Source organism: Clupea harengus, chromosome 3, assembly GCF_900700415.2.
Source record: "Clupea harengus chromosome 3, Ch_v2.0.2, whole genome shotgun sequence".
In the NCBI taxonomy this organism is placed as follows: domain Eukaryota; kingdom Metazoa; phylum Chordata; class Actinopteri; order Clupeiformes; family Clupeidae; genus Clupea; species Clupea harengus.
In genome coordinates, this window is record NC_045154.1 from 107,501 (window position 1) to 127,797 (window position 20,297).

Sequence of the window (20,297 nt, forward strand, 5' to 3'; positions counted from 1 at the left end):
ACTGGAGCCCCTGGATGAAGACCTGGAGGGCGAGCTCATGTTGTGTTGCGACGTTGATTGAAAGTGGGGTAGCCACGCTGAGTGTAGTGGCAGAGACTGGCAGCATAGGCACCCAGGCTTTCCCCCTCACTCCTGCAGTGGCTTACCAACTTGTCCCTGGCATCGTCCGCGAGGATCTGCTGGCCGAACTGGCATTGCGGCGCCCTCTTCATCAGTGGCCGCTCTGCTGGCTGTAGGTCAGTTAGACACCTACAGAACCTTGCCTTCCAGGGCAAGATCCACCTGGACCCCCGTCTCCTCCATGACTGTGCTTTGGTTTGGGCTACCCGCCGCACCTGGAGCCCAGGACGCAACATATGGTCAGCTTCATTGAGGCTCTTAGTCAGCTTCATTGAGGCTCTTAGTCAGCTTCATTGAGGCTCTTAGTATATAAGCCTTCGGCCTTGCCCCTCCTGCTGTAGCTCGTAGATGAAGTCTTCGATCTGTTGAAGCATCGTCATCTTCTGCCACTTCTGACACCAATGTAGCATCCAGCAGCAGGTTTCTTGGAAGTGACGACAAAAGCGATGTTTTCTCTTTCGCAATAGGTACGAGCAGGAAACACACATACACAATGACACACACACAACACACATATACACACACACACACACACACACACACAACACACACATACACAATGACACACACACACACAACACACATTTACACACACACACACACACACACAACACACACATACACAATGACACACACACACACAACACACATACACACACACACACACACACACACAACACACACATACACAATGACACAGGCAGGTTTAGCTTTGCACTGATGAAGACATTAACAGTAGACAGATAGCATCTCTCCCTTGTACGTCGCTTTGGACAAAAGCGTCTGCTAAATGACTAAATGTAATGTAAATGTAAATGTAAATGGCATGCCACGCCCCCCTTTTCGACTTCCTCTCACGCATCTCTGCTACATTCACAATCATTTACCTTTAGTCATTTAGCAGACGCTTTTATCCAAAGCGACTTACATATGTGCGATTTACAATGTATACACATTTTACATTGATGGCACACTGCACATCAGGAGCAATTAGGGGTTCAGCTCAAGGACACTTTGACAGGGAATCGAACTAGCAACCTTCTGATTACTAGACGACTTCTCTACCTCCTGTACCACTGTCGCCCCTACAATCACCCGAATACTGATCACACTCACCTGTCAACTTCCTAATACTGATCACACACACCTGTCAACTTCCCAATACTGATCACACTCACCTGTCACCTTCCCAATACTGATCACACTCACCTGTCACCTTCCCAATCTCCTGATTGCACTCACCTGTCACCTTCCCAATCTCCTGATTGCACGGTCACCTGCACCTGTCACTCACACTACTTTTGTGCTTCTGAATCCCGTTTATTATCTTCTGTGCTTTCTCGTTTTGGACATTCAGCTTTTGAGTCCCGTTTTCTTTGTTTTGCCCCAGTTGTTTCCCTGTCCCCTTGGCTTTGGCTCTCCTAATCAACCACCATCACTCTTACATCCTTTGTGTCGCCTGAAGTCCATGACATAAATGTGTTGTTATGAGTGATATTATACGGCTGCAAGATTATGTATGTGCCATGTTTTTTTGCAGTACATCTGTCACGTTTGCACTGAACCCAGCTCCGGCCACGCCCCCCTTTTCGACTTTTCGACTTTTTGACTCACATACCTCCACTACAGCCTCAATCACCTTCCAAATCCCCTGATCGCCTGCACCTGCCTCAGTCACCTTCCCAATGACGTACACCTGACCCGTCCCTACTTGTACTCCTCACTTCCCTGTCTAGCCTCTTCTTACTATGGACTAAACGTCCAAAGGCAATGGGCTCCTGACATCTTCCTCGTCTCTGGATTCCGTCTCCAGTTCATCACCTCTTCATCCCTGATCTCCTTCGTCTCCTGCAGTGTTGTTGCCGTTCCTCGCCCCTGCGCTCTGTTTCCAGAGGTTTCCCTCTGTGTTTCTGTTCTGGCCCAGCACAGTCTTTTCCCATCGTTTGAAGACCTTCTGAGTTCCATTCTGTAAACTCCTCAGTTTAGATAGAAATATCCTGAGTTCTGTTCGGAAATCTTCTTAGTTAAGAACATTCTGAGTTCATGTTTTTCCAGTGTTAGAAAGATGTCAATTTTGGTTATGGTTTAGTATCATTGTGAGTTTAGTGGTTTAATCCTTTTGGAAACTTCAGAGCGTTCACCCTGTCAGTCTGAGCGTCTTCCCTGCCTTTTTCCCATTCCCCTTTCCCTGGCTGTTTCGACAATAACGACTCTGAACATATTAAACTATACAAAATGAAATGGGGGTATTTCTTATTTTCCCTTTTGAGAATCACAACCAAATTCAGTGACTACTTTCTCAACACACCTGTATGATGCAGAATAAGCTTAATAAAAGTGTCCACAAGTCTAATCAATGCACTTTTGCCCCTCACAGTACTCTAGCTTACATTTACGTTTACATTTACATTTAGCAGACGCTTTTGTCCAAAGCGACGTACAAGGGAGAGAACAGTCAAGCTAAGAGCAATACAAACCTGATGTAACAATAAATAAATACTACTTTACATAAGAAATAGAAAAACGACATAGAAAGACTTCTAGTCGTCCATTCCGTGTGTGCTCTCAAACAAAACAGTTTTTCATACACGGTCCTGGCTCTGCAAAGGGGAAACTAACAAAGTGGCTCTGATCAAACCATAAACAATTCCATTCTATCAATGCCAATTATCCCATTTACATTTACATTTACATTTAGTCATTTAGCAGACGCTTTTGTCCAAAGCGACGTACAAGGGAGAGAATATTCAAGCTACGAGCAATAGAACCTGGTGTAACAATAAATAAATACTACTTTACATAAGAAATATAACAAAATGAAATAAAAAAGAAAGAAAGAAGTGCAGAAATGTTACTGCTGTAATTGCAAGTTACGCACTAGTCGAAGTGCCAGTTAGGACGGGAAGTGCTCTCTGAAGAGTTGGGTCTTCAAAAGCTTCTTAAAGGTAGAGAGGGACGCCCCTGCTCTGGTAGTGCTGGGTAGTTCATTCCACCAACATGGAACTACAAATGAGAATAGTCTGGACTGCCGTGCTTGCACAGACGGCAGTGCCAAACGACGCTCACTAGAAGAGCGTGGTCAATGAGCACAGTGCACAGTGCAGCCTTCAGACAGGACAGAAAACACGCTCGGTCAGATACATGGCCTACTGCAACCTCATAATAATGCCCACAGATTTTGTGAGGCGACAGTGGTACAAGAGATAGAGAAGTCGTTTAGTAATCAGAAGGTTGCTAGTTCGATTCCCTGTTGAAGCGTCCTTGAGCAAGGCACTGAACCCCTAATTGCTCCTGATGTGCAGTGTGCCATCAGTGTAAAATGTAAAATGTGTATACATTGTAAGTCTCACATATGTAAGTCGCTTTGGATAAAAGCGTCTGCTAAATGACTAAATGTAAATGTGAAGGTACTTGATATGTAATGTGTGGACAACCAGAAAAATGATATCAAACCCATGCTGCTAATTCAGAATTAAGAGCTCTGAAAACAGACTACATATGAAATGACCTTCCTGGGATAATTTTCTATCAGTGGCCTGAATAAAAAAATATCTATATCAAATGTTATGTAGAAACATCACAAATGGCAGATGTGGCATAAGTCAGGCCATGTTGACCTAAAAACTATTCTGCCACCCCAAAAACTACTAGCTTTTTCTAACAACACAGTACACCAGAACTATCTTGATGGGAATAATTTCCAGTAGTACTCTGCATATCCATATGGAAATACCACAAATGTTGGGAGTGGCATAAATCAGAACATACTGATTGCATTTTTTCAAAGCCATGGAAAATCTTCCACTGGGTGTGGTTAAGAGAACACTGCAATGACTGAGAGGCTGAGCACATGTTTGTCCTCTCGACTGCACAGCCAATAGAAGTTCAACTTCAAATTCCTCCAAGTCTCCATGGTGCATTGTGTGCTTAGAGGTTATATTGCAGGGACAGAAATACCAACAAAGAAGTACCATCCATCGCTGCAAGAGAAGAGATCATGAGACTGGGGCAAGTCAATGGGGCCTACACAGACAGTTAATGGAATGGGAAAAGCTCTGTTACTTTGCATGACAACTGCTTCTATCACAGCTCACTCTATATAAGTGTTTGTCTGACATTTAGTTATACAACAAAATAGGATATCATTCCAAAAAATTCTTCAAAGTTCTCTGAAGCAGTATTTTTTTAAGTAAGTGGTCTCTCCCATAGTTTCACACGGCAGCTTTCTTTTGCTGCAGTTTACACAACTTTCCTTTCTGTGGCCTCCCATCCCCCGTCTCTCTATGGAATGTACCACACACACATACACACAGCAGGGAGAGGGGAGGAACTGTATCAGAGATTACATTCTTCACTCGTGTACTGAGCTACACCCAAAGGCAGTACCTTGTCTTGTAGTACCCACACACACTGTGCGTCTCATGAAAGGCCGTGCTTGTTTTTAAAAACAGCCACCTCTGGGATGAGAATGTTCCAGCAGTGCTGTGAAAGGCCTGTGTAAAAGTCAGCCGTGCCTGGGAATGCATGTGCCTGTATACTATGTGCTGCAGGAGACACCTGGGTTTAAATAGAGATGAACTAAACTGACAGGCAAATCGTCCCCCCTCAGAGGGGTACCCCTCAAATCGTCCCCCCTCAGAAAGGTACCCCTCGAATCGTCCCCCCTCAGAAAGGTACCCCTCAAATCGTCCCCCCTCAGAAAGGTACCCCTTTTTCAGCTGGGTTCCGCTCACAATTTCTGGTTAACCCTTTCCAGCCAGCCCATTCTAATTCTTTGCTAAAGTACTTATGACATTCAAGCTTATATACTATATCTGCCATCTAATCACCAATTCTATCCTTGAAAGGTGTTTGTAAGGTGACATATTAAATACGAGATGACATCATTGATGAAGTGGTTTGTCTCGTGGATGTTTCTCAATCCTTGGAGACAAAACACAGGTTTGATAAATCAATTGACTCTATGTTCAATTCAATTCAATTCAATTCAACTTTATTTCGCCATGTATACAGATACTAGGAATTTTTTTTGGTATTCTCCATGCAGGCTATAGTATCACCAAACTATCTCCTGCACGAGATCTCCACGGCCGCTACACAAGCGCCACCGGAAATGGATACATTTACATTTTTAGGGAGGACCGGAGGACTTTGCATCTTCTTCACTTTCACATCAACTGAGGGTAAAACATGTATAAACTGACATCATGGTCTTAATTATAACGGTCTATCAAAGTTATTACTTGAAAAGCAGTTTTATTTAGTGCCAGTAATTTGACAGGGAGAGTATGTGTGTTTCACTGCATGCCAATCAGTTAAAAAAACAACTTTTATACCATATTTTCCACAACTATAAACCACACAGTATATAAACCGCATTACAGTATTTTATGTAATTTTATGGAACAAACATGTGTTTAGACCACACCTGTGTATTAACCGCAGTTTATTCAATGTAATCAATCATCCTGTCACGTAACACTAAATGACGTCTAGTTGTGGTGCGAATGCTACACCCTCTCCTCGCACGTATACACACACACAGGCCACCTAATTTCCACTCACAGTGAAAACCACGCATTTATTAAGCGTTTGTGTTATGGTTATGGACGTGGTAGAATCGTTAATAGATCCCCTGGCAACCACTGAGTTAAAGTGGTTGGAGAAGGGGGAGGGGGAGGGGGGGGGGGGGGGGGGGGGACTTCACCCCCTTCATTCACTGTATTGATATCAGAGTAAGCTCTTGCTCCACTGATGTCCCATTGGTTAATGTTAATGGTTGTGACCACTCTGAACCCAAGACTGCCTTTTATTGGCGATTTTGAGAAATTAGACTTTGCTTGCTCAGCCAACCTGAGTTTCATTTGCATGACATGATAGCTAGTTATCTAGCTGATGTTACCGTCTTCTCAAATTAACACAAGTACAAACCCTCTGGGTGCCTTAGCAGCTTCATATTAACATGAGTTCATATTCACTTCATATTACACATGCTAGCAACTACCAACTGTTAGATGGAATAGATGGATACTTTATTAATCCTGAGGAAAATGTAGGTCATCCATAGTAGCTTATACACTTATGCACTTGTGCAACTCACAGACATACGTATATACATAAATCACATACACATAGGGAGAACATATGTTAAGATAGTTCCCTAAGCTAGAGATAGCAAGTATAGTTCATAGCTTTTTACCTGACACATTAATGGGATTCGTATGAAAGAGGGAGAGAGACCCATTCTACCCAGCAGTGTTACTATCTTCCAGGCGGAAAAAGACTGCACCCAAGTGTTAACCGCAAGGTTGCAGAAATTTTACAAAATCAATTTATAAACCGCGGTTAACAGTATGGAAATGATGGTATGAGGTAGTCTGTCAGGTAATGTTATAGCTGCTCAGGTGTGATGGTAGGAGTCAGAACTCTGAAAACCTCCATTTTATTTGTGTGGCACCAATAACAATTGAGATTGTCTCTAGGTGCTCACATGATGTGTCCAGTGCAGCATTCTCTTCTTTGTCTCTCTCGGTCACGGTTTAGGCCCATTTAGATCAGAAACTAACCTAGGTAACTTCATATTGTGAAATATTTTGTTATTCCATTGAAGTTCGTAGCATATTTTACTATTGTGTGTGCCCAGATAGGAAACACCCTCGGTTATTACTGAAACTACTTTTAAATCATAATCAAAAATCAAAAGGATTTCAATTGTGTTTCAACCGATTTTAAACCACAGCAATTGACAATTAATATATCCAAATATTGTGAAAATGTCAGAAATACATGGTCAAAGAATACAGGATACAGATATATTATCATAGGATAACCCTGAGTTGCTCTATATGAATGTGAATAAGATGGCACATTTTTCATAGATGTGAAGGAAAATTGGTTAGTTTGCAAGTCATCAGTTTGGCGGCGAAAGTGGCAGTTGAGGAATGTCAGGTAGCTCCAGGTCGCGACCTTTACCCTCTGTGGTGCTTTACAATCCTGCTGTGTGATCAACAGTTTTAGAAACCTTTCCTTGATCACCGTGTGTCATTCATAATTAGCTAATAAGTTAGTTATTAGTTATAGTTTAGTTACCAGTACTGTTCAACGCAAACTTCTTCTGAATATTCTGTCAGCTCTCCAATGACCATGCTTTTAGTGAAAGGGATTGTTCTTAGTGGTGAAAACTGATTAACCTTTATTCATTTTATTATCTTATCTTTATTCCACCTGATCCCGTGTAGTGCTCTTGTAAAGATGGTTGCAATGTCATCGTTGTTCTTTTGTTATTGTCATTTAGACTAACTTTTCATTGAGGGTTTTTGGAGACAAAGACAGAAACATTGACCGTCATCACCATAAAAACATATGAGAGTACCAAGGAAAACATTGACATACCACATGTGTTATTGTTATTTTCACCCCTCTTCTGTTCCAGTAGGTAGACACATGGTAGCTGCCATATCTGGCGAACAAAGACCCAGGTTCAATTTGTGGGTAAAATAGGATACTTTTCTAAGTCACTGGACAAAAACATCTGTGAAATACCTGACCTTTACATTTTTAACGGGACAGATTTATTTTCTGTGGGATGTGTTTATGTGAGATGTGTGGCACACTGGATCTATGCTAAACTTTTTGCAAGATTATCAAATGCCACAGATCATTATTCTTATTACTATTCAATGTACTGGAAAGTACGTAAGCTGATTGTCTATAGGTAATACAAAATAATTACAAAAATACAATTTGTGCCATCAGTAGCCATACCAGAAAAAAGGAACACTCTATAAATGTGTGTCACCATTTATTGTTCTCTAAATACAATGTAAACTTTGCTATTTGGCCTACAAAAGCTTTGTTAGCTGGTGTTGGGGCTTTCTGTGCCGCAGAATCAGGGTGGTACTGCCTTGTCTTGTCTGTTTTAGGTACAGACAAGTTGGAACCCAAAAGCACGACAACAGACACAGTGTGTAGCAGAAGTTATTTTACTTCGTATTTCAAACAGGGTCAAAACCAGGAAATCCATCCAGTGTACAAACAATCCAACAAGGAGCAGGCAGAGTAATCAGAATCCGATGGACAGGCAGGCACGGTCAGAACCGGGAGATCAAACAATCCAGCAGACAAATCCGACGAAGGGCAGGCTCGATCCAAGATACAGTCCAACGGTCTAAACACAGGGTAGTCAGGTTATAGAAAACTAACAATCGCGAGATAGTTTGGCAAAAACACACAAGACAATCTGGCAGAGAACAAGTGAGAGTGGACAGGTATAAATACACGGATACTAATGAGGAGATGAGTTGCAGGTGCAGAGATGGGCGGAGAATACCAGGTGAGAGAGATGAGGAGATTGCCAGGCATGTGGGAGTGACCGGTTCTGAAATGACAGAAGATGGTGATAAGATACAAAACCAGATGAAAAAAAACTAGAATTCAGGGGAATTCGTGACAAATTCAGAATATTATTATACACACATGGCATTTGCATTGCAATGATAAAAAAAAAATACTTTTATGATAGCCAAAACATGCATGCTTTGTCAGTGCTTGACAAGATCTTGCGTAATGTCATGCGACAATCTGCCGGTGATTTCCTTCGCACGCGTGGTACCCCATTCAAAACCAGAGTAGGCTAAATTAACAGATATTGCCTAGGAAAAGTGATATGCGTGATAGCCCGGTGAGCGTCTCCGCTCCGTTGCGCAAACTAAATGCTGTGTGTGTTTTGTGCCACTTCAAATATTTCTAAATTATGCCAGGGGGAATATTGAGATTTCGGAATATTGGGCTTTCGGAACACTGGGCCGTCCCCACTGCCCTCCTGCATGGTGCTACAGATACGGAGAGACGCTCTGTACGCTCAAGTAAGGTACGTGGGGTTCAGACCTGCCCTTGATTGAACCTTGACATGCCGGCTATCACTTCCAGCTTGTAAGATTTTTCAAACTGGGCAGAGAGATCCTCAGGGATGGGATAAGAGAAGAGAGAGAGAACTATTTCACAGAAATCTTCATGCTTTTGCAGTAGGCACAATATACAGTGGGGAAAATAAGTATTTGAACCCCTGCCGATTTCGCAAGTTTGACCACTTGCAAAGAAATGTGTGATCTATAATTGTAATGGTAGGTGTATTTTAACAGTGAGAAACAGAATATCAACAAACAAATCCAGAAAACTGCATTTTATAACATTTATGACTTTATTTGTATTTGATGCAGAAAATAAGTATTTGAACCCCCAAGCAAACAGCAAGAATTCTGGCTCCCAATGACCAGTTATGTGCCCAAGAAGCACACAGATTAGTCCTCATTAGGCCTAACAAGGTACACCTGATCTCAACTGGTGACGTGTATAAAAGAAACCTGTCCAAAGAATCATACTTCACACCTTCAACCTCACCACCATGGGCAAGACCAAAGAGTTGACCAAGGACGTCAGAGATAAGATTGTAGACCTGCACAAGGCTGGAATGGGTTACAAAACCATCGGCAAGCAGCTTTGGTGAGAAGCAGACAACTATTGGTGCGATTATTCGTTAATGGAAGCAACACCAAACAACTGTCCATCGCTCTGGGTCTGGGGCTACATGCAAGATATCCCCTCGTGCGGTATCGGTGATCATCCGAAAGGTGCAGAATAACCCCAGAACTACACAGGGGGAGCTTGTGAATGATCTCAAGACAGCTGGGACCACAGTCACCAAGAAAACCATTGGCAACACACTACGCCGTAATGGTTTGAAGTACTGCAGCACTCGCAAGGTCCCCCTGCTCAAGGAAGCACATGTACAGGGCAGTCTGAAGTTTGCCAATGAACACTTAAATGATTCTAAGCAGACTTGGGAGACAGGATGTGGTCAGATGAGACCAAAATCAAGCTCTTTGGCATCAACTCGACTTGCCGCGTTTGGAGGGGGAAGAATGCTGAATATGACACCATCCCCACCGTCAAGCATGGAGGTGGAAACATTATGCTTTGGGGCTGTTTCTCTGCCAAGGGTACAGGACGACTCCACTGCATCGAGGGGACTATGGATGGGGCCATGTAACGTGGAATATTGGGCTTGAACCTCATTCCCTCATTCCCTCCCATTGAAAACGCAACCTTAAGGATTTGGAGAGGATCTGCAAAGAGGAGTGGACCAAAATCCCTCCTGAGATGTGTGTAAACCTGGTGACCAACTACAAGAAAAGTCTGATGTCTGTGCTTGCCAACAAGGGTTATTCCACCAAGTACTAAGTCATGTTTTGCTAGGGGTTCAAATACTTATTTTCTGCATCAAATGCAAATTAAGTCATAAATGTTATAAAATGCAGTTTTCTGGATTTTTTTGTTGATATTCAGTTTCTCACTGTTAAAATACACCTACTATTACAATTATAGATCACACATTTCTTTGCAAGTGGTCAAACTTGCTAAATCGGCAGGGGTTCAAATACTTTTTTTCCCCACTGTATCATGTGTCCTGTTAAGCTATTTTACATCATACAACATTTGAGTAATGTGAATAATGAATAAGTGGGATCATTTATTGTGGAACCACATCGTTTTTGCTTATGAAGGCTCCTGGATGCAACTTTCTTCCATAGCTTTCCACCTGTAACTAGCTACTCTAGCTATGTAGCTAGAGGGGAAATCTTTCTGTTGTGTGCTGCCATCTAGTGGACAAAATGCTGTACGAGTTAATCAGCTAACAGCAAATTGATACCATTGTCTTGCTTAATGTACCTACTGAATGGGTCGCCTTCATCATTATCAAAAAAATTGCTCCTCCTGAGAATTATTTCAGGAGCCGCCACTGCTGCAGGGGTGCACCTTCTGCGTACGATGAATAGATGATGATAGAAACACACAAGTAGATTACATTCGTTTTGTGAAATATGAAAATATTTTATAACCTAATCTTATCTGGCTGGCTAAACACTAACTTTACACTATGGCGAATGGTGACATTATCAGCTAGAATAATGTTGTCAAGTCAGTGTACCATATCAAAGCACACAATTGGTGTGAACAGCACCAAGAACATGAACCTCAGGTGCACTCGATGTAACATCTTGGGATGTTGTATTTGTTCATCTGTTAATGTAGCAGAGAAACCGGAACTGCCAGTCCTTGATGCCGGTCGGCCTTAGGGTAGCTGGCTATGTGCTAGGATAGCTGAAACCTGTGTGTGACAAAATGACGTTGCATTTTTAAATCATGCTATTTTGAGTTACTCAGAACTATTCAACCACAAAGGGGTGGATACACCAAAAGCTGCTGAGTGGGGAGGAGGAGGAGGAGGAGATAGAGGAGGAGGAGAAGGAGGAGGAGAATGCCCTCATCCTCCGTTTGGTAAGTAACATGTAACTTGATCACATCTACTTCTACTCATCACCAACGCCTACTTAAAGAGCTAGGGCTGAGGGGCAAGGAGCTGCACAAAGCCACCAGAGAGCTGTCTGAGGAAGCAGAGAAGGCAAGTTTTTGGCTTTGGTTAAGGAGGCGTGACAAGGCATGGGGAGCGAGCAACTCCTGAGAAAGGCTAGCTGCGGGGGGTGACTGGGAGACGTCCCTGTTCACTGCCCCGCCACCAGGAGATGTTCCGGGATAAGGGGTGAAACATCTGTGAAAGGTGGTCCCCGGCTGACGACCCCGCAGCTAGCCCAAAGGGCACCGGTGGAGGTGCGGCAGGCCTAGAGCCTAGCAGGTTTTACCATCTACCTGTTCACACTAACTAAGGGGAATAGGGCTAGCACTTAGCCTTTCATATAACATTTTATACGTACATAGTTTTCATATTATACTGATTATTTAGATCCTATATCGTTTTGCATAAAATGAATTGTATGTCTCTAGTCTGAAATGGTCTGAAATAAATATATATTTAATCCATTTTAATTATTATATACTATATGTTTACTAGTGACAAAATTCAGCAGTCAGGTGAAAGAGTGGTTGGAACCTAAAGCTGTTATACTTTAATCACCCAATGAGATGAAGGAACCTAAAGCTGTTATACTTTAATCACCCAATGAGATGAAGGAACCTAAAGCTGTTATACTTTAATCACCCAATGAGATGAGAGGAGTGAAGCAAGTGAGTGAGAGCAGGAGAGAGCAAGTCTGTCTGGGCGAGACATCTTCAAAAAGCCTGTCTGGGCTTATCTCACACACACACACCCCACAGCCTCCTCTCATGGTGGAGCCAGAGGGTGAGAGGGTGGAGTGCAGAGTCTGATAGTCCAATGGTGGTGTGGAGGCGCTCTAGGAGGATAGTGTGGTCCACTGTGTCAAATGCAGCAGTCAGGTCCAGGAGGATGAGGAGTGAGGGTGATCCTGCATCGGCTGTCATCAGCAGGTCCTTCGTCACCCTGAGCAAAGCTGTTTCAGTGCTGTGGGCTGAACGAAATCCTGATTGAAATTTTTCAAACAAGTTGTTGGGTTTGAGGTGGTCCTGAAGTTGAGAAGCAACTACCTTCTCCAACACCTTGGACAGGAAGGCAAGGTTTGAGATAGGCCTGTAGTTGCCTAGAACCTCCGGGTCCAGGGTGGGTGGAGGGTGGAGGACTAAATGGAAATCACGACTAAATCCATGAACACAGAAGGCTCAACAGTGGTTTCGATAGGATGCACAAAAGAGGAATGTTTTTAGTCTTTAGACTTAATGGAAAGGGTGCTTCTTGGATGGAGACCGGAAGATTAATCCATATGAGGGGGCTGGATAGTAGAAGGCTCTGCCTCCTGTTGTGCTTTCTGATACTCTTAGAATTACAAGAAGACCTGCGCTGACAGACAGACTGTGCAGACAGAGGGGTGGTGTGTGTGTGTGTGTGTGTGTGTGTGCGTGTGCGTGCGTGCGTGCGTGCGTGCGTGTGTGTGTGTGTGTGTCTGTGTGGATGGATGTTAGTGAGATGCTATCAGGTGTGGATGGATGGATGGATGTTAGTGAGATGCTATCAGGTGTGGATGGATGTTAGCGAGATGCTATCAGGTGTGGATGGATGGATGTTAGTGAGATGCTATCAGGTGTGGATGGATGGATGTTAGTGAGATGCTATCAGGTGTGGATGGATGGATGGATGTTAGTGAGATGCTATCAGGTGTGGATGGATGGATGGATGTTAGTGAGATGCTATCAGGTGTGGATGGATGTTAGTGAGATGCTATCAGGTGTGGATGGATGGATGGATGTTAGTGAGATGCTATCAGGTGTGGATGGATGTTAGCGAGATGCTATCAGGTGTGGATTGATGGATGTTAGCGTGATGCTATCAGGTGTGGATGGATGTTAGCGAGATGCTATCAGGTGTGGATGGATGGATGTTAGTGAGATGCTATCAGGTGTGGGTGGATGTTAGTGAGATGCTATCAGGTGTGGATGGATGGATGTTAGTGAGATGCTATCAGGTGTGGATGGATGGATGGATTAACATCCATCCATCCATCCAGATGCTATCAGGTCCATCCACACCTGATAGCATCTGGATGGATGGATGGATGTTAGCGAGATGCTATCAGGTGTGGATGGATGTTAGTGAGATGCTATCAGGTGTGGATGGATGGATGGATGTTAGTGAGATGCTATCAGGTGTGGATGGATGTTAGCGAGATGCTATCAGGTGTGGATGGATGGATGGATGTTAGTGAGATGCTATCAGGTGTGGATGGATGGATGGATGTTAGTGAGATGCTATCAGGTGTGGATGGATGGATGGATGTTAGCGAGATGCTATCAGGTGTGGATGGATGGATGGATGTTAGTGAGATGCTATCAGGTGTGGATGGATGTTAGCGAGATGCTATCAGGTGTGGATGGATGGATGTTAGTGAGATGCTATCAGGTGTGGATGGATGTTAGCGTGATGCTATCAGGTGTGGATGGATGTTAGCGTGATGCTATCAGGTGTGGATGGATGGATGGATGTTAGTGAGATGCTATCAGGTGTGGATGGATGTTAGTGAGATGCTATCAGGTGTGGATGGATGTTAGCGTGATGCTATCAGGTGTGGATGGATGGATGGATGTTAGTGAGATGCTATCAGGTGTGGATGGATGGATGTTAGTGAGATGCTATCAGGTGTGGATGGATGTTAGCGAGATGCTATCAGGTGTGGATGGAAGGATGGATGGATGTTAGCGAGATGCTATCAGTTGTGGATGGATGTTAGTGAGATGCTATCAGGTGTGGATGGATGGATGGATGTTAGCGAGATGCTATCAGGTGTGGATGGATGGATGGATGTTAGCGAGATGCTATCAGGTGTGGATGGATGGATGTTAGCGAGATGCTATCAGGTGTGGATGGATGGATGGATGTTAGCGAGATGCTATCAGGTGTGGATGGATGGATGTTAGCGAGATGCTATCAGGTGTGGATGGATGGATGTTAGCGAGATGCTATCAGGTGTGGATGGATGTTAGCGAGATGCTATCAGGTGTGGATGGATGGATGTTAGCGAGATGCTATCAGGTGTGGATGGATGTTAGCGAGATGCTATCAGGTGTGGATGGATGGATGTTAGCGAGATGCTATCAGGTGTGTGTGGATGGATGTTAGTGAGATGCTATCAGGTGTGGATGGATGTTAGCGAGATGCTATCAGGTGTGGATGGCTGGACAGTTTCAATCTGAAATGACCTGACGTTGGTAAAGATAGTTTGCTATTAGCCAAGAATTACAAAAAAACTTTGCTCACTTAAGGCTCTATGTCATGGTTATATGTCATGTCATGGATGGGTGTACCTCTGATTTTTACTGAGAAAACCTTAAATGGACTTTCAAGCTGCTTTGTAAAGTGCAGTTTATTCCATTTATTAGGGTGACCATATTTGAGTTTGTGAAAAAGAGGACACTTCGTCGCGGGGGAGGGGGCGTGATAGAGGATAGCATACAGATGACCCCACCCTCTCCCCCCGCAACGAAGTTTTGACATATTTTGCACATACAGATGACCCCGCCCTCTCCCCCCGCTACGAAATTTTGACATCTTTTACACATGCAGATGTCATGTGCTGTTGCAAACGATGCAACTAGTGGAAGCTGCTAGGTGCTCAGTGTTGCCAGATTAGAAATGGCAAAGTATTGTACCAAATGCTCAAAATTATCGTCTTTGGAGGATAATTATCGTGCAACTGGCAACACTGAGAGGGCGGTCGACCAATGACAGTTCTCTCTACAGTCAGAGCTCGTGCAAGAAGGTGGAACGTAAGGGAGATACCCCTTCCAAAACTTGTAAGGGCGTAAAAACTAGTTTGTGAAGGACCCAGAGAACCACAAATATCCGACGAGGCAAAATCCCGGACGTTTTTGGAATCCCTGCCGGACGCATTTTTAGGTCTCAAAAAGAGGACATGTCCGGGTAAAAGAGGACGTCTGGTCACCCTACATTTATGTCTTGCATGCACATACAACATACACATCAGAATCATTTTAATTATTATATACTATATGTTTACTAGTGACAAAATTCAGCAGTCAGGTGAAAGAGTGGTTGGAACCTAAAGCTGTTATACTTTAATCACCCAATGAGATGAAGGAACCTAAAGCTGTTATACTTTAATCACCCAATGAGATGAAGGAACCTAAAGCTGTTATACTTTAATCACCCAATGAGATGAGAGGAGTGAAGCAAGTGAGTGAGAGCAGGAGAGAGCAAGTCTGTCTGGGCGAGACATCTTCAAAAAGCCTGTCTGGGCTTATCTCACACACACACACCCCACAGCCTCCAATTCAATTTCATTTATATAGCGCCATAACAATAAAATTGTCTCAATGTGCTTTACAGAGCCCAGTGCCTGAAATGCCCTTAGAGCAAGCACAATGGCGACAGGGGCAAGAAAAAGACTTTAAGCAGAACGGCGGCACATAAGGGGGACCCATCTGCTGGGTGTGGAGATAAAATGGGGGGGGGGGGGCAACAAGTGGTAAATGTACATAATACATACAAAACAGCTTAGTGGGTATTACTATTACTATTACAGGGGTAAGTAGAATAGGAACAGAAAAACATGACTGGTGGCAATTATCATCGCAGGAAAATGCTAGCATAGAGTGTGGGGTACAATAAGTGTATGACTACAGGTAGATCGGGTGGAGAGACTACAGCAGCATCCCCCAGTGAAGATTTTGAGGGGAAGAAAGAAACAAAGTGAGTGGGTAGAGTTCGGCTGCCAATATGCGTGGAGGTACTTGATGGATATGGTGATGAGGAACAATGGACCTCATTCTCGAACATTTTCTTAAGTGTCTTCTTAAATATTTCCGTATGAACTTCGAAACACCAACCGGATTCATGAACGCCTGGAAATGAGTTCTTAAACAGCCAAAGTGTTCTTAGCTGTGCACTGATTCTTAAATTGAACGCGCGTTCTCGTACACCTGAATTTGCATACATTGCAACATTGTATACTTTTACAGAATGTAGATGTGTCCAGTCTATTCCACTATGGCTATATCCACGCGATTGAGTTTAGTGCAACGTGAAACGTAATTGTTAATGATACAAATATTCTCGTATTCATTATTATTATAATTATCTAAATCCGAGGATGTCTGTAGAATTGATGTGAACGCAATCACCAACGATTTCTCACAAATTCAGCCCTTAAGAACATGGGCCCACTCCAATCTATTGGTGATTTATATAAAAAAAACTATTCATTTAAAAATTGTCTGTCAAAATGTCCGGTCACACTAAACTATAATGTAGGCTATCCCTAAAAACAATATCAAAACATTTGTGTTTTACCTTAAAAGCCGTGTCCTGTCTCAGGCTAGCATCCAAATAAATTCATCTCACATCAAAAAGTTTGATCAGTCTTGTCAATCTCACGCAAATAAGCCTCGGAAGTTTGCAACCTTGAAAAACCTAACTCAGCTAGTTTGTAATAAATAACACTGTCCAATGTATATTAAGCATGTTGCCATTTTAAATTACACCTACTCCACATTCAAATGCTTAGAAAACAATGTATATAGGCTGATTCAAATGTGTCATTCTTTTTTTGTTGTCATTCTTTAGTTATGTTCGCGTTTATCTCCGATGTCACAATAAATACAACTACGATGAGTCATATTTGTGTAAAATCTTGTTGTATTTCTCTACCTTGTCAGTCGACATGCTTCTTTTGGCTTCTTCCGTTGTCTTTGCCGGTCCCATATCCTTCAGATTGTCAACAAATACACACGTACCCTGTCCATTAGGGGGTCTCGAAGTGATTTGTATTTACGACAGGGGTGTAAAAGTCAGCTACACTCCGGAACTTTAGGGGGGACCTCAGTAGAAAACAATTCTTCCGGAATGGGGCTTTAAGGCTTATTCAGAATCAGAATCAGGTTTTATTGGCCAAGTAAGTTTGCACAAACAAGGAATTTGACTTGGTAAAGTGACTCTCAGTGTGCTTACACAAAATATACAAAACAATACAATACAATACAATACAAACAAACAAACAGTGCAACAGTGCAATGGACTAAGGAGTTTAAAAAAGTATGTACGGAATGGCTATATACAGTAGCTGTGAAATGTTGCACAACAGTAGTGCAAAGAAGAAGTGGAGAGTACAGGGATAAATATATAAATATAAATATATATGCTACAGTGGGTTAGTTGTTCAGTAGTGAGACGGCGGGGGGGAAGAAACTGTTTTTGTGTCTGGAGGTTTTGGCGAACAGTGATCTGTAGCGTCTACCAGAGGGGAGGAGTTTGAATAATTCATGCAAGAAACTGAAATTGTTCAAAGGAGCACATCCTCCTCACAACAATGCAAACTACAGTACCAGTCAAAAGTTTGGACACACCTTCTCATTTTTTGAGAAGTGTTTTCTTTACTTTTATTATTTTCTTTTTTTGTTTAGTACATCATTCCATATGTGTTCTTTCGTAGTTTAAATGTCTTCAGTAGAAATCTACAATGTAAAAAATAATAAAAGTAAAGAAAACACTTCTCCAAAAAATTAAAGGTGTGTCCAAACTTTTGACTGGTGCTGTAGCTCTAGCCAGGATACCACTATGCAGGTAAGAGGGGGAAAAAACATCTGAACATCTAGTATGAGAAACAGATGCCTCACAGGTTCTCAGCTGGCAGCTTTACTCACATTTACATTTAGTCATTTAGCAGACGCTGTTATCCAAAGCGACTTACATATGTGCGACTTACAATGTATACACATTTTACATTTACACTGATGGCACACTGCACATCAGGAGCAATTAGGGGTTCAGTGCCTTGCTCAAGGACACTTCGAAAGGGAAACGAACGAGCAACCTTCTGATTACTAAACGACTTATTTACCTCCTGTACCACTGCCACCACTGCCGCCACTACTCACAAAGCACCAGTCTGGTCCACAGCAGTGAAAAGACTGGAATGCTAGCCTTCTAGGCAGAGTTTCAAAGAAGAACAAGCCTTCCAAGACTGACCAAATGAAAGGAAAGAATTCTATTTGCAAAGGAGACAGATACTGGGTGGATGATGATTGAAAATATATTATAGTTGAGATGTTTGGATCACAGAGAAGAAGCTTTGTGAGGTGTGGAACGAAGGGAAATATGGTGGAGAGGTGCTTGACACCGTCTCCCACGCATTGAAGAGGAAGAATGTGATGGCCTTGGATTTGCTTTTGGTGCTGCTAAAGTATGTTTGTACAGGTCTGCTTGTAAAGTAAGACTGTACAGAGCAATCTCTGGAGTCACAGCAATCTCAAAGTAATCTTTAACAAGGAAGACTGTTACTCCATTTGACCAGAACTCCATCGCCATGCCATTCCCCATGGGCGCACGCTGGAGCCAGATTCAATTACACCAGATCAAAATAAAAAGCATGAAACACAATGTAATGGCAAGACTGTGCAAATGAGGACCCCCTCGAAAACGAGATGCTGCATCTCAAGGGGTTATCCTCCAAACAATACATTTCAAATTTCAAATTTCAAATGAAATGTAAGGTGTGCATAGGGCATTGCCACTCAAAAGAAGAGCGTTCTCTGAGGGGAGTCATTATAGATGGTTATTGCGGTGGGCACTTGCCACAACAGACTGCTAAAAGATATTTACATTACATTTAAATTTAGCAGACGCTTTTATCCAAAGCGACTTACATATGTGCGGCTTACAATGTATACACATTTTTTACATTTACACTGATGGCACACTGCACATCAGGAGCAATTAGGAGTTCAGTGCCTTGCTCAAGGACACTTCGACAGGGAATCGAACCAGCAACCTTCTGATTACTAAACGACTTCTTTACCTCCTGTACCACTGTCGCCCTAATATGCAACATCTTGCTGCACACATTAAGTCTGAGGTATACAGGGTGAGAAGAGCCGTGTGTGACTACCATCCCCTGCAGTGCTCCCGCGCTACTAACCACCTGCTCAGACACACACTGTGGTCTGCCCATCAGTGAGTCAACGGTCCAGGACGTCGCGGAGGTTTCCACCTGCATATTTTTGAGACTTCTTATGCAGCAGGACAGGCTAGAACGTGTTAAAGGCAATGGAGAAATCGTAGACAATGATCTCCTCACAGTGCTGCCTGCTTTGTCCAGGTGAGAGTAGGCGAAGCTGAAGCAGGTAAATGATGATGGCATCTTCAATCCCAACTTGGGGGGCAGTAGGTACTCTGACGTGGGTTGAGAGAGGCGCTCGCTCACCTGAGGTCTGAGACGGGCCAAAAACCAGTCTACTCCAGGACTTGGGATGGGGGATGTAAAGGGGAAAGCAGTCTGAAGTCATCATCATGGGGCAGATGGAAACGACTTCTTTGGTAGCGTAGCAAGGCAGGATGTTTTCCACCGCACCGGAACCCTCTCCCCTCTCCTGTCTCAGGCCCCCCCACACAGCTGGTTCACACAGACCTTCAGTGCTGTAGAGCCCCCCCACACAGCTGGTTCACACAGACCTTCAGTGCTGTAGAGCCCCCCCACACAGCTGGTTCACACAGACCTTCGGGACTCCATACCATCCGGGCTTGCAGCCTCACTCTGGTGCGGTCTCTCAGGCTGCCTCTTCATCTGGTGGGTGAAGGAGGAAGAGGAGGGGGAGGGGGGGGGGCTCAGTGTCTCTTGGTGTGAGTGTGGTGGCTAGTGGGGGAGGTGTTTATGTTGAAGTCCATGCTGGAGTTGAGGGGTGGGGGGTGGGTGGGGGAGGCACAGTGTGAGTCATTGGTCCTGATCACCGGAGCAGTTAAA

At 43.4% G+C, this 20,297-nt stretch overlaps 1 long non-coding RNA gene across 1 annotated transcript; it reads right to left on the reverse strand.

Moving 5' to 3' along the window:
• Positions 1-8,086: 8,086 nt before the first annotated feature.
• LOC116219323 lies at positions 8,087-19,985 on the reverse strand. Its single transcript, XR_004163159.1, has 2 exons — positions 19,761-19,985; positions 8,087-8,497 (listed from the first exon to the last, which is right to left on the reverse strand). It is a non-coding gene; the product is annotated as an uncharacterized LOC116219323 (long non-coding RNA).
• Positions 19,986-20,297: the final 312 nt, after the last annotated feature.